Raw genomic sequence first — 20,679 nt, forward strand, 5'->3', positions numbered from 1 at the left:
GCCCAGCTGTGGCACAAATCCACCCCCGATGTGACAGTCTCCACAGGTCACGCGGACAGGCCTCTTCCTCCCCGTCCCAGGCTGTTCCGGGGGTGGTCACAAGGAGGCAGGTAAGTGCTTCGATGTCAGACTCAGCATGGCCACGATGTGGTGTGGCACCTCGAGCTCCGCCCCTTCGTGAGGCCCCACCTGCCGGTACATCCGATGACGTTGTCCCTTTGGTCCCCCTTGCGCGGAACTTGGACATATGGCTTGCGCTTTCCAATCCGTCACGAGGGCTGGTCCGGACCGTCCTACTCGGCTGTGCGATTCACTTCGCCGGGCATCCGCCCAGGTTCAGCGGTATCCACTTCACCTTGGTGAAAGACGAAAACGCTGCTACCCTGCGCGGAGATCGCTACCCTCCTACAGAAGGGCGCGATAGAACCTGTCCCTCCAGCCGAGATGAAGAAGGGTTTTTTTCAGCCCCTACTTCATTGTACCGAAAAAAGGCAGTGGGTTGAGGCCAATCTTGGACCTGTGAGTTCTGAACTAGGCTTTACACAGACTCCCGTTCAAGATGCTGAAGCGAAAACGCATTCTGGCGAGCGTCCGGCATCAAGATTGGTTCGCGGCGGTAGACCTGAAGGATGCGTACTTCCACGCCTCGATCCTTCCTCAACACAGACCCTTCCTGCGGTTCGCGTTCGAGGGTCAGGCGTATCAGTACAAAGTCCTCCCTTTCAGCCTGTCCCTGTCTCCTTGCGTCTTTACGAAGGCCGCCGAGGCTGCCCTTGCCCCGTTAAGGGAGGTGGGCATTCGCGTTAACTATCTCAACGACTGGCTAATCCTAGCTCACTCTCGAGAGAGGGACCTGGTGCTCTCACACCTCAGCTGACTAGGGCTTCAGGTCAACTGGGAAAAGAGCAAGCTCCTCCCGGTTCAGAGCATCTCTTTTCTCGGTTTGGAGTTGGACTCAGTCTCCTTGATGGCGTGCCTTACGAACAAGCGTGCCCAGTCGGTGCTGGCCTGTTTGAAGGCATTCAAACAGGGAACAGCGGTTCCACTGAAACTCCCTCAGAGGCTCTTGGGGCATATGGCATCCTCGGCGGTGGCCACCCTGCTCGGGTTGATGCATATGAGGCCACTTCAGCACTGGCTCCAGACTCGAGTCCCGAGACGGCCATGGCGCCACGGGACACACCGCGTGACCATCACGTTGGTCTGTCACCGTCTTTTCAACCCTTGGACTGACCTCTCATTCCTACGGGCAGGTGTTCCTCTAGAACTGGTCCCCAGGTGCGTCATGGTCACGACAGACTCCTCCAAAACGGGCTGGGGTGCCGTTTGCAACGGGCACGCAGCCGCCGGCCTCTGGACGGGTCCGCGACTGCATTGGCACATCAACTGCCTTGAGTTGTTTGCAGTTCTGCTCGCCCTGCGGAGGTTTCGGCCATTGATCCAGGGCAAGCACGTGTTAGTTCAGACAGACAACACGACAATGGTAGCATATGTCAACCGCCAAGGTGGTTTGCACTCTCATTGTATGTCACAACTCGCCCGCCGTCTCCTCCTCTGGAGTCAGCAGCACCTCAAGTCGCTGCAAGCCACTCATATCCCGGGCAACCTCAACACTACGGTGGACGCGCCGTCACAACAGGTTACCCTCAGGGGAGAGTGGAGACTGATTTGGTGGTCCAGCTGATTTGGAGTCGATTCGACAGGCACAGGTGCACATGTTCGCCTCACAAGAATCCTCCCCACTGCCCGCTCTGGTACGCCCTGACCGAGGCTTCCCTCGGCATAGATGCGCTGGCACACAGCTGGCCCCCTGGCATTCGCAAATATGCATTTCCCCCAGTGAGCCTGCTTGCACAGACCCTGTGCAAGGTCAGGGAGGACGAGGAGCAGGTCGTCCTGGTAGCACCCTACTGGCCCGCCCAGATGTGGTGCTCAGACCTCACACTCCTCGCGACAGCTCCCCCCTGGCAAATTCCCCTGAGGAAGGACCTTCTTTCTTAGGGAAGGGGCACCATCCGGCGCCCACGCCCAGACCTCTGGAATCTCCATGTCTGGCCCCTGGATGGGACGTGGAAGACCTAAGCTGTCTCCCACCTGCGATGGTAGACACGATCACTCAGGCTAGGGCTCCCTCTACGAGGCGCCTGTATGCCTTTAAGTGGCGTCTGTTCACTAAGTGGTGTTCTTCCCGTTGGGAAGACCCCCAGAGATGCGCAGTCAGATCAGTGCTTTCCTTCCTGCAAGAGAGGTTGGAAGGGAGGCTGTCCCCTTCCACCTTGAAGGTGTACGTTGCTGCCATAGCAGCACACAACGACGCAGTCGATGGTAAGTCCTTAGGGAAGCACGACCTGATCATCAGGTTCCTAAGAGGTGCCAGGAGGCTGAATCCCTCCAGGCCACGCCTCGTTCCCTCATCGGACCTCTGTAGTTCTTCAGGGTCTACAGAGAGCCCCCTTTGAGCCTTTGCAGTCAGCCGAGCTTAAGGCACTCTCCTTGAAGTCTGCCCTCCTGACTGTGCTCACTTCCATCAAGAGGGTAGGTGACCTGCATGCGTTCTGTCAGCGAAACTTGCCTGGAGTTCGGTCCGGGTTACTCTCGCATGATCCTGAGACCCTGACCGGGCTATGTGCCCAAGGTTCCCACCACCCCTTTAGGAACTAGGTGGTGAACCTGCAAGTGCTGCCCCAGGAGGGGGCAGACCCAGCCCTGTCATCGCTGTGTCCGGTGCGCGCTTTACGCATCTATTTGGATCGCACGCAGAGCTTTAGAATCTCTGAGCAGCCCTTTGTCTGCTTTTGGTGCACAGTGGAAAGGAAGCGCTGTCTCCAAGCAGATGATCGCCCACTGGCTCGTTGACGCCATAACTATGGCATATCTCGCCCAAAACTTGCCACCCCCGGTAGGGCTACGAGCCCATTCTACCCGTGGTGTAGCGGCTTCTTGGGCCTTGGCCAGAGGTGCCTCTCTAACAGACATTTGCAGAGCAGCGGGCTGGGCAACACCCAACACCTTTGCAAGGTTCTACAACCTCCAGGTGGAATCGGTTTCGTCCCAGGTAGTGGCACGCAACACAAGCGGATAAGCCCGGGTAGCCGGCCGGGTGTATCGCTTGCACATAGCACCTTCCACCTCCTTTTGAGCTGAAGACATGCGCCGTTAATTCCCAGTAGTGTTCACAAAATTTGTTCCCTGGTTGACTTCCTGTGAGCCCTGTGGCAGTCGAGTTTTCGGAGAGACTCGCTGCCGGCCCAGTACACGCGCTAACTAAGAGCCCGGTTCTGGGGTAGGCGCTCTGCATGTGGTGGTTCCCTGTAAGGCTAACCCCGTGCGATCTATATCTTCCGCTAATTCGTTTCCCTGCTCGCAAACTGCGTCTTCCTTGGGCAGAGCCCCTCTGCCCCAGTCTCCATGTTTGTAGTAACTCCTCCCCCATTGGGCAGGATCTACCTTGAAGGCTCTCCACATGGTTGGAAAGACCATGTGATGTATTCTTTCATTTAAATATCCCCCCCTCTCTTGGGGTGAGTTGTGGTCTCTGCGGTGTCCTCCCCTTGGGAGGGACACCCCCCGACTAGACCTGGCGGCCCAGTCGGATAATCCCCCTTCTTTTTTAGGGAGTGGAAAAAGAGAAGGGGAAAAGAGGCCACAACTGGGTTAAGCCTGTCTCTATCTTTGGGTAGTCGACTTGTCCCCAAAAAGGGCCGTTCGACACTCATAACTGTGTTGGGGGAGGTTACATGTCGACCTGGTGTGCTGGCTATGAGTCACACAGCAAGTCTGCCCACCACACACTGCCAGTTCACGTAACACAGTTCAGCCTTGTGGCATTTTGTATAGGGACCCCTAGTGTCACTACATCGACACCAATGTCGAGTGAGTGACAGATAGGGAACGTCATGGTTACTGGTGTAACCTCCGTTCCCTGATGGAGGGAACGAGACGTTGGTCCCTCCTGCCACAACGCTGAACTACCCGCTGAAATGGCCGGACCTAATATCGGCTCCTCAGCATAAAACCTGAATGAGTGGTTGCATACCAGCTCCTTTTATACCCGTATGTCCGGGGGAGTGGCATGCAAATACCAATCGCCAATTTTCATTGGCCTTTTATCAAAGACCAGAGGTGTCTCGGGCTCCCAAGAGTGACCCCTAGTGTCACTACATCGACACCAATGTATCGTTCCCTCCATCAGGGAACGGAGGTTACACCAGTAACCATGACGTTTTACTGGACTCAGACCCCAGTCTTCTGCATTAAGTCCAGCACTCTATCAGTTTAGCTACTGTGCAAATTAGTTACGCTGGAATAAGCTTGTAAATGTAGTTGTTTATGTAATGAAAATGCTAAAATGTATCTTTTAAATCATACGTTATATTAAAAGTGTTTCATTGTCATAAGGTAGCATTGTGAGAGCAACAGAGCGAAAAATACGTGTTTATGAAACTGTTAATCTGCTGTTTTACCCGTAATTTATGTGAAAGTGAATAAAACTCTTTGTTGTTGTGTTAATGTTCATTCAAATAGTTAGAAATGTCTTGACATTTTTAAATAAAAGTTAACATTTTATAGTATATCTTCTCCACAGCTAACCTGAAGGACCTTCCCTTACCTCCTAGATGTTACCTCTCAGTCACGTATGTTATCATAGCACTGTGAGTAGGAAACGAGATGCTGTGTCAGTAGGTGATGCAATGGGAACACCCCCCTTTTAAAAATGTGATGAAAGGAGCTCATTGAAAAAAAATAGGGAGTCAAATTGATATTGGCTGATAACAGCGTTAAAATATTGGTTATCGTATTAAGTGACCACAGAATAGAGATTTGTATTTTGTCTTTGTGGTTGCCTAAGATATGATTGAGTTTGTGAAAATAAACATATCTGAGATAGCATCTATGTTGAACTATGCGGTTGGATAGTGTTGCTTTACTGGTTTTAAAATGGCCTTATGTTAGCCTCTGTAGTTAGTGGGGGACTTGATGAACAGAATCTTCCTGTACTTTCATCCATAGCTAGGTGAGGTAATGAGGTAATTTGTCAAATTTATGGAAAGCAGACCCATCCAATGTGCATTTCTATCCCACTGAAAGATGCGTTTCCAGACAAATTGCCTCTGAGTGCTGATAGCAGTAATCCCTTAAAACAGACATATCTCAACGCCACCAACAGCACTTCATCCGAGGCAAAGTGCAGAAGCCATTAAAAGCTGAAAATTTGCTCATAATGTACACTGAAGAGAGACACATACAATGTTTCGTTCCTGCCTCGTGTTTCATAACACAAGCCAGATTGCCCACTCACTCACTTTCTCTCTCTTTCTGTTCTGTTTAAGATGTCCAGTGCAGAGCAACAAAGCTTGAGACACAAAGAGCTACACAACCCACTTACAGTAAACACTGAGTGATAAATAGAGGGGAGAAATCAATAGAAGGGAGACACCACAAATCTGTCGATGGAAAGCAGTGCTGGAGCCTGGCACTGGGATTAATTTCACAAAATACTGCCTGTTAAAGAGAGGCCATAAACACTCCTGCCTCATCCATGTGCCTCATGTTTTTTCAGTACTCTATATTCTCAGCTCTGGCTTTTTAATTCTGCTCTGCCCAAATTAGAGGGATTTATTGAACAAAGCTGTACTGATTGAGAAAGCTCAAAAAAGCTGCCAGCAAGGGTTGAACTGTCTTGAGGTAATGTGATGTGTAGGACTGGGCGATATAGCTAAATAAAAATTGATATTGTTCGAAAATCTCTATATTTTTAAGCCTTTTGGTGATATCACTATTTATGTGTTTGCTCTGAAATGGCAGTGATTTTTTATTTATTTATTTTTTTTATCTGAGGAACCATCATTTGAATTATACAGCCAAGTAGATTCAAAATTTTAAATACCGTAATTACAGTAAATAAATAAATAAGTCAAAGCATGTTTTCCACACTGTTTGAAAATAAATTAACACATTATACACTCACTGAGCACTTTATTAGGTACACCTGTATACCTACTTATTCATGCGATTATTTAATCAGCCATGTGGCAGCAGTGCAGTGCATAAAATTATGCAGATACAGGTCAGGAGCTTCATTTAAAGTTCACATCAGCCATAAGAATGGGGAAAAAATTTAATCTAAGTGATTTTGATCGTGGCACGATTGTAGGTGCCAGACAGGCTGGTTTTAGTATTTCTGTATCTGCTAATCTCCTGGAATTTTCAGGGACAACAATCTCTAGAGTTTAAACAGAATGGTGCCAAAAACAAAAAACTTCCAGTGAGCGGCAATTTTGCGGACAGAAAGGCCTTGTTGATGAGAGAGGTCAACGGAGAATGGCCAGACTTGTTCGAGCTGACAGAAAGGCTACAGTAACTCAGATAACCACTCTGTACAATTGTAGTGAGCAGAATAGCATCTCAGAATGCACAATACTTCGAACGTTGAGACGGATGGGCTACAACAGCAGAAGACCATGTCGGGCACTTTATTAGGACCATAGTGTTCCTAATAAAGTGCTCAGTGAGTGCATTTAATCATTTAATCATTTCATTTTTATGCATCAATATAACAATGCAAAATATTAAACAGCAATATTTACCTACATATATTTTATTTAAGCTCATTTTAAACCATTTTCAATAAAAAATGTATATAAAAATATTAAAAGCATGTTTTCACAATGAATTATATTCAATAAACGTTATTAAGATGGACCAAAATCAGGTCTCCTTAGCAACCAAATTGGCCCGGTTGCTAGGGAGGGTAGAGTCACATGGGGTAACCTCCTCGTGGTCGCTATAATATGGTTCTCGCTCTCTCGGTGTGGAGCGTGGTGAGTTGTGCATGGATGCCGCGGAGAAAAGCGTGGGCCTTCACACGCGCTACGTCTCCATGGTAACGCGCTCAACAAGCCACGTGATAAAATGCACGGATAGACGGTCTCAGATGTGGAGGCAACTGAGATTCGTCCTCTGCCACCCGGATTGAGGCAAGTCACTACGCCACCACGAGGACTTAGAGCGCATTGGGAATTGGGCATTCCAAATTGGGGAGAAAAAGGGGAGAAAAAAAAATAACACTACAAAGTAGTAAAACACAATATTTACAAAAAAATATTTTTAATAAAACAATTTGAAATATGAAAAATGCCATGCAGACACTTCCATGAAAATCTTTGAGTGATGACAAATGAATCGATGAATCAGAGTTTTAAATCAGTTCATTTAAAATGTCAATTTGAACTGATTGAAATTCAATTAACTTACCAGCTGTAATGGCTTATTTTGTTACTGCTGTTTAAATAACAGATGCTTAATGCCCTTATGCATGCCAGACACAAAACAAGGGAGGATTGTGAAATTTAGACACAATCTTTAGGAATTTTAATGGCCAAAGTGCATCACAATTATTGCAATATTCATGATGTTTCTTAATTTTATTTAGCAAAATCATCAGGAATATATTCTCAACAGTGGATGGTTCTAGAGAGGGCGAGCCATGTTATATATTTTCCAAAGAACTACATGAAATTACAGTAGGAGATGAGACCCCCCTCCCTCAACCCCTTCCTCATCCTCTGCTGCAGCAGAGTTCCCAGGAGGTGCTGGTGAAAAAAGCGGCAACACTGTTTTGTATCGACAGCTTCATGTAAAATTCAGCAGGGCTCCAACCAGCCACCACCTCGCTGAGCTACCCTCCCTTCAATAGCCCCCGTCAACCTTTCTGTCTGCCCTCATCACAATAGGTGACTGCCACAAGAGAGACACTTACCAGCAATATTTTGCCACACCTTCCCTTTGTTCTCCCTTCTTACTTCACAGCAAATATGGGCTCCGATAAAGAGCCAAGACCTAGTGTGAACAGCCAGCATCTCCAGATGGCAGTCTGACGGAAGGGAGGAACAACAGAAAAAAAAAAAAACACAACTTGAATTTGCTCACAGGGCGAGAAAAGTTCCAGTCTAGTCGGATTTGATCAGTTGACAGTGAATGAAATGACAATCCAGTGCTAGGCTGCTATTATTTCATAGATCAAAGCATTTAAATAGATATTGTCTGTACAGTGTGTGTACCTTTCTCAGGAATGCTGACCCATAGTTTTGTTATTCCTGCAAGCTTGATGAAGGTCACTGTCCATTTACTTATTAGTCTGCACACTCCCTCTGCTGGCTGTTCTGGGGAAAATATATGAAGAGAGATGAGGATGGGGGGCTCAGTAAGCAAATGGATGTGTAAGGGGCCGGGAGGCAAACAACATGTGCCAGACTGCTAAGGAGAATCTTGAAATGAGGCACTAATGATAGGTGAATTAGCATTTCCAATGGGTTTATGGTGGAGTCTCAGTTAGACTCTAATAGAGTTATTAAAATGAGGGGTCAAGTGCTCCCTGTGCTGACTGTTATTATCAGTTAGATTTACTGACTCTCAGAGAAACTTTATGTAAAGGGCAGTGCATTACAGTAACCTTTGTTTTTCTCACCCAGTGTGACCTGTTTGTCCTCAGCAGTGAAAAAGCAAGTTCAATAGCTAATCCCAAAGCACTGATTACATTACAGTGATTTGGATTAAAGATGAAATGTGTAATTTTTTTGATGTTATAATGCTTTCTCTTAACCTAGCATAATATACAGAGACAACTATAAGTCTTTTCACTGTATAAACACTGTGGCTCTACGGTAATGGTCACGGAAATCCTGGAAATATCACCAAATTGTAAAAATATGTCACCTGGAGAAGTCATGGATATTAATAAAATATTAAAGGTAATAGAAAACTTATGGAAATTTTGGTAACACTTTCTATGAAGCCCATATATATAATGCATTGTAAAGGCATTATAAATACATTGTGCTGAATTCATAATGTCTCATAATACACCTTAAAATATGTTATAACTTCTCATAACTACATTTATAATACATTATAAGATTTCCCCTATTCATAGATATACATAAGAGTGTAGCACATTTTAACACAAGCAACATCCAATTTTAATGCAGCAGAAGCTAATAAAGTTAATTGTATATGTGCTGTAAAGTGTAAACTGTGACACAGACTCCGGAGAACAGAGTTTAAGATCCATATATGGTTTAATAGTAAAAGTGCATCTCATAAACAGACAGGCAGGGTAAATCACCAGTAATGGAACAGCGTAGGCAGATGAGAGACATAGTAATAAACAGGCAATGGTCAGGGCAGGCAGCAAACAATCACAGTAAGAGTCCAGGTAAATAAAGGGTAAGCAAGGCAGGCAGCAAAGTATCAAACGGTGGGTAACAGGCAGGTCGAACACAGGCAGGTAGTAAAAACAGAGGTAAACACTCAGATATGTCAGCAGGAGCAAAACAATACTTCGCAATGACTATTGTTAGAACAGTGCTTAAATAGTCTGTGAAATAGGGAACAGGTGTTAAGTGTAATCAGTCCAGGTAGGCATGCTGAGAAGTGTAGTTCGAGGTGCCCTCAGAACTCGAGCGAGGGGGACCTCTGGTGGTGAGCAGGAGGAGTCCTTGTGTTCGTAACAGAGCCCCCCCACCTGCGAGCGGCTCCTGATGCGAGGAGGCATTCAACACCGGGGTCTTCCACGGGGTCGAGGGGCTGGTGTTTCCGGATCTGTCCTGTGAAATTTATTGATGAGTGTAGGGTCAAGAATATCGTCAGCTCTGACCCAGGATTGCTCCTCCGGGCCATAGCCCTCCCAGTCAACCAAGTACTGAAGAAAGCAACCCCGACGTCTGGAGTCCAGGAGCTCTCGAACTTGATAGGCCTCCTCGCCATCCACGATTATGGGCGGGGGGTTTGGATCATCGATCTCCTCCTCCTCCCTTGGGCCACCAGCGGGTTTAAGCAGGGAAGCATGGAAGGTGGGAGAAATGCGGTAGTTAGAGGGCAGTTGGAGGCGATAAGACACTGGAGTAATTTGTCTAATATCTTTGAAAGGACCCACAAACCTGGGACTGAGTTTCTTGCAAGGCAGACAGAGACGAAGGTCACGTATGGACAGCCAAACCCATTGGCCGGGAGTGTAGAAGGGATTGGGGGGTTGATGACGATCGGCCTGTTCCTTCTGCCTCCTAACAGCTCTTTGGAGGTGGACATGAGCATGGTCCCACACCTCTTCGCTCTGCCGAAGCCAGTCATTGATGGCTGGTAGCTCTGTGGGTTCTCCAGACCAGGGGAACAGACGAGGTTGAAATCCCAGCACACATTGAAAGGGGGTCATGCCCGTGGACAGCTTCTGAAGGGAGTTTTGGGTGTACTCGGCCCAAAGCAGGTAACGGCTCCAGTCAGCCTGGTTCTGGTGACAATACATTCTGAGAAAGCACATGATCTCCTGGTTTAAGCGCTCGGTCTGGCCGTTTGATTGAGGGTGGTAACCTGAAGTGAGACTGATGTTGATGTTGAGTTGTTGAAAGAACGCCTTCCAGACCTGGGATGTAAACTGAGGACCCCTGTCAGAGACGATGTCTAAAGGTAGTCTGTAGAAGCGAAACACCTGATGCATAAGATGTTCTGCAGTCTCAAAGGCTGTGGGGAGCTTGGGCAGTGGGATTAATTGATATGACTTAGAGAATTGATCAGTGATAGTAAGAATGACGGTGTTACCTTGAGAGACAGGGAGATCAGTGATGAAGTCGATGGCAATGTGAGACCAAGGACGATGGGGAATAGGCAAAGGTTGGAGGAGTCCTGTAGGAAGTTGCCTGGAGGATTTGTTTGCTGCACAGGTGGGACAGTTGTTGATGTAGGCAATGGTTTCTGCCTGCATGGTGTTCCACCAGAAACCTTCCGAAGCAGTTGTAGTGTGGCTGTTATACCTGGGTGTCCGGAACTGGTGGTAGTGTGGACCCATTTTAAGGTCTTTTCCTGAAGGAGTCATGGAACGTAGGTTTTTTCAGGAGGGCAGTCAGGGGGAGTCGGGTCCTGAATCTGAGCTTGTCATAATATCCCATTGAACCAGAGCCAAGATTAGAGACGTGGGGATGATGGGTTCAGATGTCTGGTTCTGAGTGTCAGACTCAAACAGACGAGAGAGAGCATCGGCTTTGGAATTTTTGGAACCTGGACAATAGGTATTGGTGAAACAATAGAGTAAAGAACAATGCCCACCTAGCCTGCCTAGGATTCAGTCTCTTAGCAGAGCGTAAATATTCGAGGTTTCTATGGTCTGTTAACATGAGGAAAGGATGTCTCGCCCCCTCAAGCCAATGTCGCCATTCCTCTAGAGCTGCTTTCATAGCCAAGAATTTTCGGTTGCCCACATCGTAGTTTTGCTCAGCAGGAGATAGCTTACGGGAACAGTATGCGCAAGGGTACATCAAAAGGCTTTATGATGTGATCAAATTATAAGTGGTCTTTGCCTGCTTTAAGTTACAAAAGCAATATCTTTTTATAAACAGCCTTAACATAAACTTATAACATATACAAGTCAAACTTTATATAATGGAAGTTATTTATAAAATAAGTCTCCAAATAAGATGCACAAACATTAAAGTTTATTGAATAGAGTCCAATATAGAATCAGTTTGATTTTTTTATTTATTTATTATTTAATTATCGGGTGTGTTTATAAGATTGACTACATGTGTGATCAACATACATATGAGTTTCTGATATATTTTAACCTTGTAGTTTTACAGGTGTTGTTTGTAATATATAAAAATGTACATTGAATGTATGTTATATTGTATTTTGTGCATGTGTAATGTATATAAATTCCAGCTTGACTTGTATTGTCTTACAACCACTTAAATATCTTATGGATGTTTATTAGAAGACATTGCTTTTGTCACTTTTCTTAAAGCATACATATTATATATATATATATATATATATATATATATATATATATATATATATATATATATATATATATATATATATTACAAATATATACAATAAATTATAACTTCTGCAGATAAAATCAAATGTTGCTTGTGTTAAAATGCATTATACTCTAAGGTATAACTATGAATAGGTAAGTATTATAATGTATTACAATTGTGGTTACAATAATTTATGAGAAGTTATAACATATTATAAGGTGTATTATGAGACATTACTAAAAAATGATGATGCCTTTACAATGCATTATAAATATGTGCTTCATTGAAAGTGTTACCGAAATTTCTATAGTAAATATATATATTTTTGCAGTTATCCTCTGTTCTAAAATATTTTATCTTCAATCTTGGTTAACAATCTCTAGTTCCCTATCTGTCACTCACTCGACATTGTGTCGATGTAGTGACACTAGGGGTCACTCTTGGGAGCCCGAGACACCTCTGGTCTTTGATAAATGGCCAATGAAAATTGGCGAGTGGTATTTGCATGCCACTCCCCCAGACATACGGGTATAAAAGGAGCTGGTATGCAACCACTCATTCATATTTTCTCTTCGGAACCGAACGGTCATGCTCATTGAGCTGAATTCTACTGTTCATTCACCTCTGCTGGATCTGATGGCGCATTTCAGCGGCTTCTCCCTCCTCTGCACTGGTGCACTGCAGAGAACACCCCTGGACGCTTCGGCAGAAAACAAGAGAGTATATTTTCTGAATTAGCTTTTTTCCTCTAAAAGAGTATATATTTCTCTAAAAGAGCGGCACACACGGAATGTCTTTTGAAAGACGCGTCTTTTTAAAGATGCCTTTCCGATTGTGTGTTATTCCTGGTTGCGGTCGTTATCTCTCAACTTCAGATGGTCACGATCACTGTCTTTCGTGTCTGGGCGCGACCCACATGGAGGCAGCGTTTGTGGATGGTTCATGTTCTAATTGCGATAAAATGACCATGGCAACATTGCGGTCGCGGCTTGCTTTACGAAAGCAAGCCATCCCAGTGGCTCCCCACCTCGGTCCTTCTACCTACGGGTATGAGGCCAGCGCAGCTAGCACTGGGGGTGATTTGGGGACCCCAATGGGATCGTCTCCGCCGGGTATCCCCCCGCGAGTCTGGCTTCTTGTTCGGAGCCCGCGAAGATGATGAGCTCTCGAGCGCAGCATCGGAGAGCAAGCTTGTCCAGTCGGATGCAGATGCCTCAGCTGGGCTTCCCCCCTCGGGGACGATTGCCCAGTCACAGGCCGATGCTGAAATGATGAACATGCTTTCCCGGGCGGCCGCGAGCGTCGGGTTAGAGTGGAAGCCTCCGCTCTCCCCCGAACCCTCGCAGCTTGATGATTGGTTCCTGGGCTCACGGCGCCGCTCAAAGCAGCCACGCCCCGCTCCAGTGCCATTCTTCCTGGAAGTGCACGAGGAGCTGACGAAATCATGGGAGGCACCTTTTACTGCCCAGCCCCAATTCTGCAGTTCCCCCGCTCTCACTACCCTCGATGGCAGGGTGGCCAGGGTCTATACGGTGATTCCCCCAGTGGATAAGGTGCTCACGGTGCACCTATGTCCGCAGAGCGCCGCCACCTGGCGCAGATGCCCTAAGCTCCCTTCCAAGCCCTGTAGGCTCACATCGTCCCTGACGGCTAAAGCCTACAGCGCTGCTGGACAAGCCACCTCTGCCCTGCACGCCATGGCTCTCCTGCAGGTCCACCAAGCCAAGGCGTTGAAAGAACTGCACAAGGGTAGTTCCGCCCCAGATTTGATGCAGGAACTGCGCTCAGCGACTGTCCTCGCTCTCCGAGCGACGAAGGTCACGGCGAGGTCGCTCGGGCGGACAATGGCCACACTAGTGGTCCAGGAGCGCCACCTTTGGCTCAACCTGGTCGAGATGGGTGAGGCCGACAAGACACGGTTTCTTGCTGCCCCCATTTCCCAGGCTGGCCTATTCGGCGACACCGTCGAGGACTTTGCCCAGCAGTTCTCGACGGTGAAGCAGCAGATGGAGGCAATCCGGCTCAAGATCCCGCACCCCGTCTGCTCGTCGCCAAGGGCGTCCCCCTGCAGTGACTGCACCAGCGTGGAGCCCACCGCAGGAAGCAGACGCCACCCATCTCACAGTCGGTGCCTAAGAACCCACGGAGGTCGTCAAAGTGCCCCTGAGATGGGCGACCCAGGGACGAGGGAACCCACTCACCTGGAGCTGGTAAGAAGACCACTCCATCTCCCGGTGGAGGGCCGAGCAGAAAATCTTTTGTTGCCTTTTTGTTTGATTTCGCCGCATGCCCAAGTGACTGCGGTACCCAAAAGTTCAGCAAAAGAGCAGCTTCCTTCCTACCTGGGTCACATACCCAGTGTGCACGGTCGTCATCACAACTACCGTCCACGGGTTTTTTCTTGCAGGATTGGTGCTCCAGCGGTGGTCTTTCCGCCCCTGAGCACCCAGCTGTGGCACACAGCTACCCCCGATGTGGCAGTCTCCATGGGTTACGAGGACAGGCCTCTTCCTCCCCCATCCCAGGCTGTTCTGGGGGTGGTCACAAGGAGCCAGGTAAGTGCTTCAATGTCCCTAGACTCAGCACTCACCCGGGTTTTACAGCCCCTACTTCATCGTACCGAAAAAAGGTGGTGGGTTGCGGCCAATCTTGGACCTGTGAGTACTGAACCGGGCCTTACACAGACTCCCGTTCAAGATGCTGACGCAAAAACGCATTCTGGCGAGCGTCTGGCATCAAGATTGGTTCACAGCGGTACACCTGAAGGATGCGTGCATCTACGTCTCGATCCTTCCTCGACACAGACCATTCCTGCGGTTTGCATTCAAGGTTCAACTACCTCGACGACTGGCTAATCCTAGCTCACTCTCGAGATGTGTTGTGCGCACACAGGGACCTGGTGCTCTCACACCTCAGCCGACTAGGGCTTCAGGTCAACTGGGAAAGTTGAAAGTTGGGAAAGGTTCAGAGCATCTCTTTTCTCGGTTTGGAGGTGGACTCAGTCTCCTTGCCGGCATGCCTTACGAATGAGCGTGCCCAGTCGGTGCTGGCCTGTTTGAAGGCATTCAAACAGAAAACAGCGGTTCCACTGAAACTTTTTCAGAGGCTCCTGGGGCATATGGCATCCTCGGCGGTGGCCACCATGCTCGGGTTGATGCTTATGAGGCCGCTTCAGCACTGGCTTCAGACTCGAGTCCCGAGATGGGCATGGCACCACAGGACACATCACGTGGTCATCACGCTGGTCTGTCACCGTCTTTTCAGCCCTTGGACCAACCTCTCGTATCTACGGGCAGGTGTTCCTTTAGAACTGGTCTCCAGGCATGTCGTGGTCATGACAGACGCCTCCAAAATGGGCTGGGGTGCTGTTTTCAACAGGTACGCAGCCGCTGGCCTCTGGACGGGTCCGTGACTGCATTGGCAAATCAACTGCCTCGAGTTGTTGGCAATTCTGCTCGCTCTGCGGAGATTTCGGCCGTTGATCCAGGGCAAGTACGTGTTAGTTCGGACAGACAACACGGCAATGGTAGCATATGTCAACCGCCAAGGCGGTCTGCGCTCTCGTTGTATGTCACAACTCGACCGCCATATCCCGGGCAACCTCAACACTACAGCGGACACGCTGTCACAGCAGGTTACCCTCAGGGGAGAGTGGAGACTCCACCCTCATGTGGTCCAGCTGATTTGGAGTTGATTCGGATGGGCACAGGTGGACCTGTTCACCTCCCAAGAATCCTCCCACTGCCCGCTCGACATAGACGCGCTGGCACACAGCTGGCCCCCTGGCCTACGCAAATATGTATTTCCCCCAGTGAGCCTACTTGCACAGACCCTGTGCAAGGTCAGGGAGGACGAGGAGCAGGTCGTCCTGGTAGCACCCTACTGGCCCACCCTCAGACCTCACGCTCCTCATGACAGCAGGATGGGAAGACACCCAGAGATGTACAGTCAGATCAGTGCTTTCCTTCCTGCAGGAGAGGTTGGAAGGGAGGCCAACGCACGCAGTCGACGGTAAGTCCTTAGGGAAGCACGACCTGATCGTCAGGTTCCTAAGAGATGCCAGGAGGCTGAATTCTTCCAGACCGCGCCTCGTTCCCTCATGGGACCTCTCTGTAGTTCTTCAGGGTCTACAGAGAGCCCCATTTGAGCCTTTGCAGTCAGCCGAGCTTAAGGCATTCTCCTTGAAGACTGCCCACCTGACTGCGCGCACTTCCATCAAGAGGGTAGGAGACATGCAAGCGTTCTCTGTCAGCGAAACGTGCCTGGAGTTCAGTCCGGGTTACTCTCACATGATCCTGAGACCCCGACCGGGCTATGTGCCCAAGGTTCCCACCACCCCTTTTAGGGACCAGGTGGTGAACCTGCAAGTGCTGCCCCAGGAGGAGGCAGACCCAGCCCTGTCGTTGCTGTGTCTGGTGTGTGCTTTACGCATCTATTTGGATCACACGCAGAGCTTTAGAATCTCTGAGCAGCTCTTTGTCTGCTTTGGTGCATAGCGGAAAGGAAGCGCTGTCTCCAAGCAGAAGATCGCCCACTGGCTCATTGACACCATAACTATGGCATATCATGCCCAGGACATGCCACCCCTGGTAGGGCTACGATCCCATTCTACCAGGGGAGTAGCGGCTTCCTGGGCCTTGGCCAGAGGTGCCTCTCTAACAGACATTTGCACAGCAGCGGGCTTGGCAACACCCAATACCTTTGCAAGGTTCTACAACCTCCGGGTGGAACCGGTTTCATCCCAGGTAGTGGCACGCAACACAAGCGGATAAGCCCGGGATAGCCGGACAGGTGTATCGCTTGCACATAGCGCCTTCCACCTCCTTTTGAGCTGAAGACGTGCGCCATTAATTCCCAGTAGTGTTCACAAGTTTTGTTGCCTGGTTGACTTCCTTCGAGCCCTGTGGCAGTCGAGTTTTCGGAGAGACTCACTGCCGGCCCAGTACACGTGCTAACTAAGAGTCCTGTTCTGGGGTAGGTGCTCCACATGTGGTGGTTCCCTGTAAGGCTAACCCCATGCGATATATATCTTCCACTAATTCGTTTCCCTGTTGGCAAATGGCATCTTCCTTGGGCAGAGCCCTTCTGCCCCAGTCTCCATGTTTGTAGTAACTCCTCCCCCATTGGGTAGGATCTACCTTGAAGACTCTCCACATGGTTGGAAAGACCATGTGACGTATTCTTCCACTTAAATATCCCCCCCTCTCTTTGGGCAGGGTGTGGTCTCCGCGGTATCTTCCCCTTGGGAGGGACACCCCCCGACTAGACCTGGCGGCCCAGTCGGATAATCCCCCTTCTTTTTTAGGGAGTGGAAAAAAGAGAAGAGGAAAAGAGGCCACGACTGGGTTAAGCCTGTCTCTATCTCTTGGGTAGTCGACTTGTCCCCAAAGGGCCGTTCGACACTCATAACTATGTTGGGGGAGGTTACGTGTTGACCTGGTGTGCTGGCTATGAGGCGACCTATACGAGGTCTCGTATAGGGACCCCTAATGTCACTACATTGACACACTGTCGAGTGAGTGACAGATAGGGAATGTCATGGTTACTTGTGTAAACTCCGTTCCCTGATGGAGGGAATGAGACGTTGTGTCCCTCCTGCCACAACGCTGAACTACCCGCTGAAATGGCCGGACCTTATATCGGCTCCTCAGCATAAAACCTGAATGAGTGTTTGCATACCAGCTCCTTTTATGTCCGGGGGAGTGGCATGCAAATACCACTCGCCAATTTTCATTGGCCTTTTATCAAAGACCAGAGGTGTCTCGGGCTCCCAAGAGTGACCCCTAGTGTCACTACATCGACACAATGTCTCGTTCCCTCCATCAGGGAATGGAGGTTACACAAGTAACCATGACGATATCACATGTGTAAATGAACCTTGCAAACACTAGCGATGTGCGATATTTTTTTTTAGTGAATTGATCTTTTGAGTAGGTTCTTTTAAATGTATCAGTCAGTCCGGTTGACAGATTGGGAATTGGTTTGATTTTGTATTATATATTTTTTTAAGGTATCTTCATGCATGGTATAGTTTACCTCCATACAATTAATGTTTTAAGATAAAATGTTATGGATTTTTTATGAATGAAAACAGCTAAAAATCTAATGAATTTGAATCAAAATACAGTGTATAATGGAATTACTATATATATATATATATATTTGTCTGTTCAGAATATTATTATTATTATTATTATTAGGCTTTAAGGAACAATATTGAAGAACACATGGTATTGATTCACTCAATTTAAGTTTGAATTCCAAATGTATAAACCAGTTTGAAAACAATCATTATTTTTGGAATTATGTTTTGTGATGCTAGTGGCACAGAAATTACACACTTTAGCTTTCAGTTTACAGGAAAACTGAAATAGACCTAATTTTCTCACTGGAAAGACTTTGTGTTACAATGAATTCTTCAATGAATTCCGCCACTGCCTGAGGTGTAAATGTCTCTCACCTCCTCTGATAGTCTGTCATCTCAAGTGTGCTTTGAGCAGACATGAGCATCTGGGTGTCTTTTTGAAGTTCCCAGGTGTGAGCTCCCAGGCAGCTGCTCTTCCTCCCCTGGTGGTATCTGCAAAACATTGGAGAATGATGAGTTGAAAGTCCTTCACATTCTCTTCAAATAGTTTCCCCAAGATTTCTTCCCCTTTCTTGCTATAATTCTTCTCCCCGGTCTATCTTAGTGTCCCTCACACTGAGCCACCTTAAAAGGAAGACAGATGGACTAAACAGCAGGTAGATAAATGCTGATAGTGCCTTGACAAGCACTCAGACAAAGCAGAGGATCATTTAAAAGAGTTTAAATGAGACAAAGCAGCTGCTTCTCAGTGTCTGAGAGATTTGTTTTGAATTGGTTCATCCCCATTTGTGGACTCCCAAAAAAAACATCTCTTTAAGATCTACACTATTGCTAATATGGCAATATTTTTGCACTTGAGTGATGCTAACAACCTGAACCTTGTCTCTTGCATTAAAGAAAGGACTGTTGAAAAGCAAAGGAGCATTCCTTTAAATGAAACTCTTACAATTCATTGGAAATTGTGCAGTTCTGTGATGCAAGTAATTAAAAACAGATTATTGAGCTAATACAGTCATCCACCCAGTGAGTGCTCAGCACCTTGGAGAGTACCACAGCTCAAATTTAGGGCAGCACTTTTCAGCACCATGGCCAGCGAATTATTGGGGATAGTGTGGCAGTTCCAGTCAGAGAGCCAGTATAATGAGTGCCCTGTAATAACTGACACGCTCAGACAAACAGCTCCTCCGGTACCCGGCACTCACCTCTCACAGGTAGTTTGTCTGCTCCTCATGCGGTTCCTTGGCACAAGTCTTTTGCCTCTCAGCTCTGTGAGCTCAGAGTAATGGAATCAACCTCCCAGTGCTATTAGACCACCATGCTCAATTGCCCCATAATTCTCCACCCTGACTACTGAACCCTGATTATGTGATACATCACCAAAAATAACCTGTAGTATCTGAGCAATTGATATACTTTTCATTTTAGTTTCACCCAGAATGCTCTGGAATGTTCTTGAACTTGTCCTTGAAAAAGGGTTCTTGTCAGATAGTCTCTTTACAGTAGTAACTGTCATCCACTTGGGAAAAAGTACAAGCTGTAGGCTGTAGTTCTTCTGAAAGGGACCAAAAAAGTGAGCAGCAAGGCTTTTGTTTGGGATTTTGCCTCTGGCCCTCTGGGGGCGTCGAGAGGCACCGGACAGGATAAAAACCACAGGCATGTTATGATTCAGAAACAACTCTTGCTGGGGTTAGCTCATGGCCGGGGATTATGTCTGAGGAATGTGCAGAGCTTTCCAACCTTCTAGACAGGCCATGGAAGAACACAGGGCTGGATTAGCAGCCCCACTCACCCTCTCCTCAGGTTGCGGTTCTTACATTGAATAGCCTGCCTCTCTAATCTCATTCTATTGCGCATTATAAGAGCACTTGCTTAGAACATGCCCTTGTGTTGATCCTGAATCCAGCCTTTGCAAACAGCTGTAGTGAAGTCCTCTAAAGAGCTTTTTCAAGCTGCAAACATCTCTCTGTGCCTGATGGAACAGCCCTTCTTGGTAATACAACAACAATCATGTACAACACATCATGTGACACTTGGCAGCTGCTACACTCCTGTTAGAGGTAAGTTACAGTGAAAGCAAGCATCTGCCAAATTCAAAGATATTCTTCATAATCCCCAACACTCAGGTAAAGATTTGTTGCAGTTAGGCATGGCATCACAATTTTTGACTAGTCGTCCAACAACCAACTATTCAATAAGTGAGGTTCACTAAATTTATCTAGATTATTTCTAATAGTGGAAACAGGGGTTAGTTGTCACATGAGGAAGTTGCTACAAAGGTAGCAAAGGAACATAATTAAATCACACTGGCATGAGGAAAGGTTCAGCTACAGTATATTATGCAGGCAGATTTCTACCAAAAGGTTTAAAGGGGTTCTTAGGACAAAGGTATTGTTCATTAAAGTCACGGAGAAATGTGTCACCCATAATGTTCACATGAAACCTTCACTGGTTTAATGGCAGGATTAATTTTGGCATCTTACCCCATACAGTGTGACAACATGCCCTGCTACTGGGTTTAATTAAACTGTATTTGTATTTGTATGTTTTTTTTTTGTTGTTGTTTTTTCTGGGCAAGAATGTTGAAAATGTTGGAACAAACTGAACTTTTTGGCAGAAACACACAACACTATATTTGGAGGAAAAAAGGCACTGCACATCAACACCAAAACACCATCCCAACGGTGAAGCATGGTGGAGGAAGCATCATGGTTTGTGACTGCTTTGCTACATCAGGGCCTGGACGGATTGCAATCACTGAGGGAACTTTTTACTCCAGTGAAT

General features: G+C 47.3%; 1 protein-coding gene across 1 annotated transcript in view; it reads left to right on the plus strand.

Annotated features, from left to right (window-relative positions):
- The window catches only part of LOC127422826 (carbonic anhydrase-related protein 10-like), a 315,862-nt gene that overhangs the window by 201,372 nt on the left and 93,811 nt on the right, over positions 1–20,679 (plus strand). The window lies entirely within an intron of this gene.

The sequence above is a fragment of the Myxocyprinus asiaticus genome, chromosome 32 (assembly GCF_019703515.2).
Source record: "Myxocyprinus asiaticus isolate MX2 ecotype Aquarium Trade chromosome 32, UBuf_Myxa_2, whole genome shotgun sequence".
Lineage (NCBI taxonomy): Eukaryota > Metazoa > Chordata > Actinopteri > Cypriniformes > Catostomidae > Myxocyprinus > Myxocyprinus asiaticus.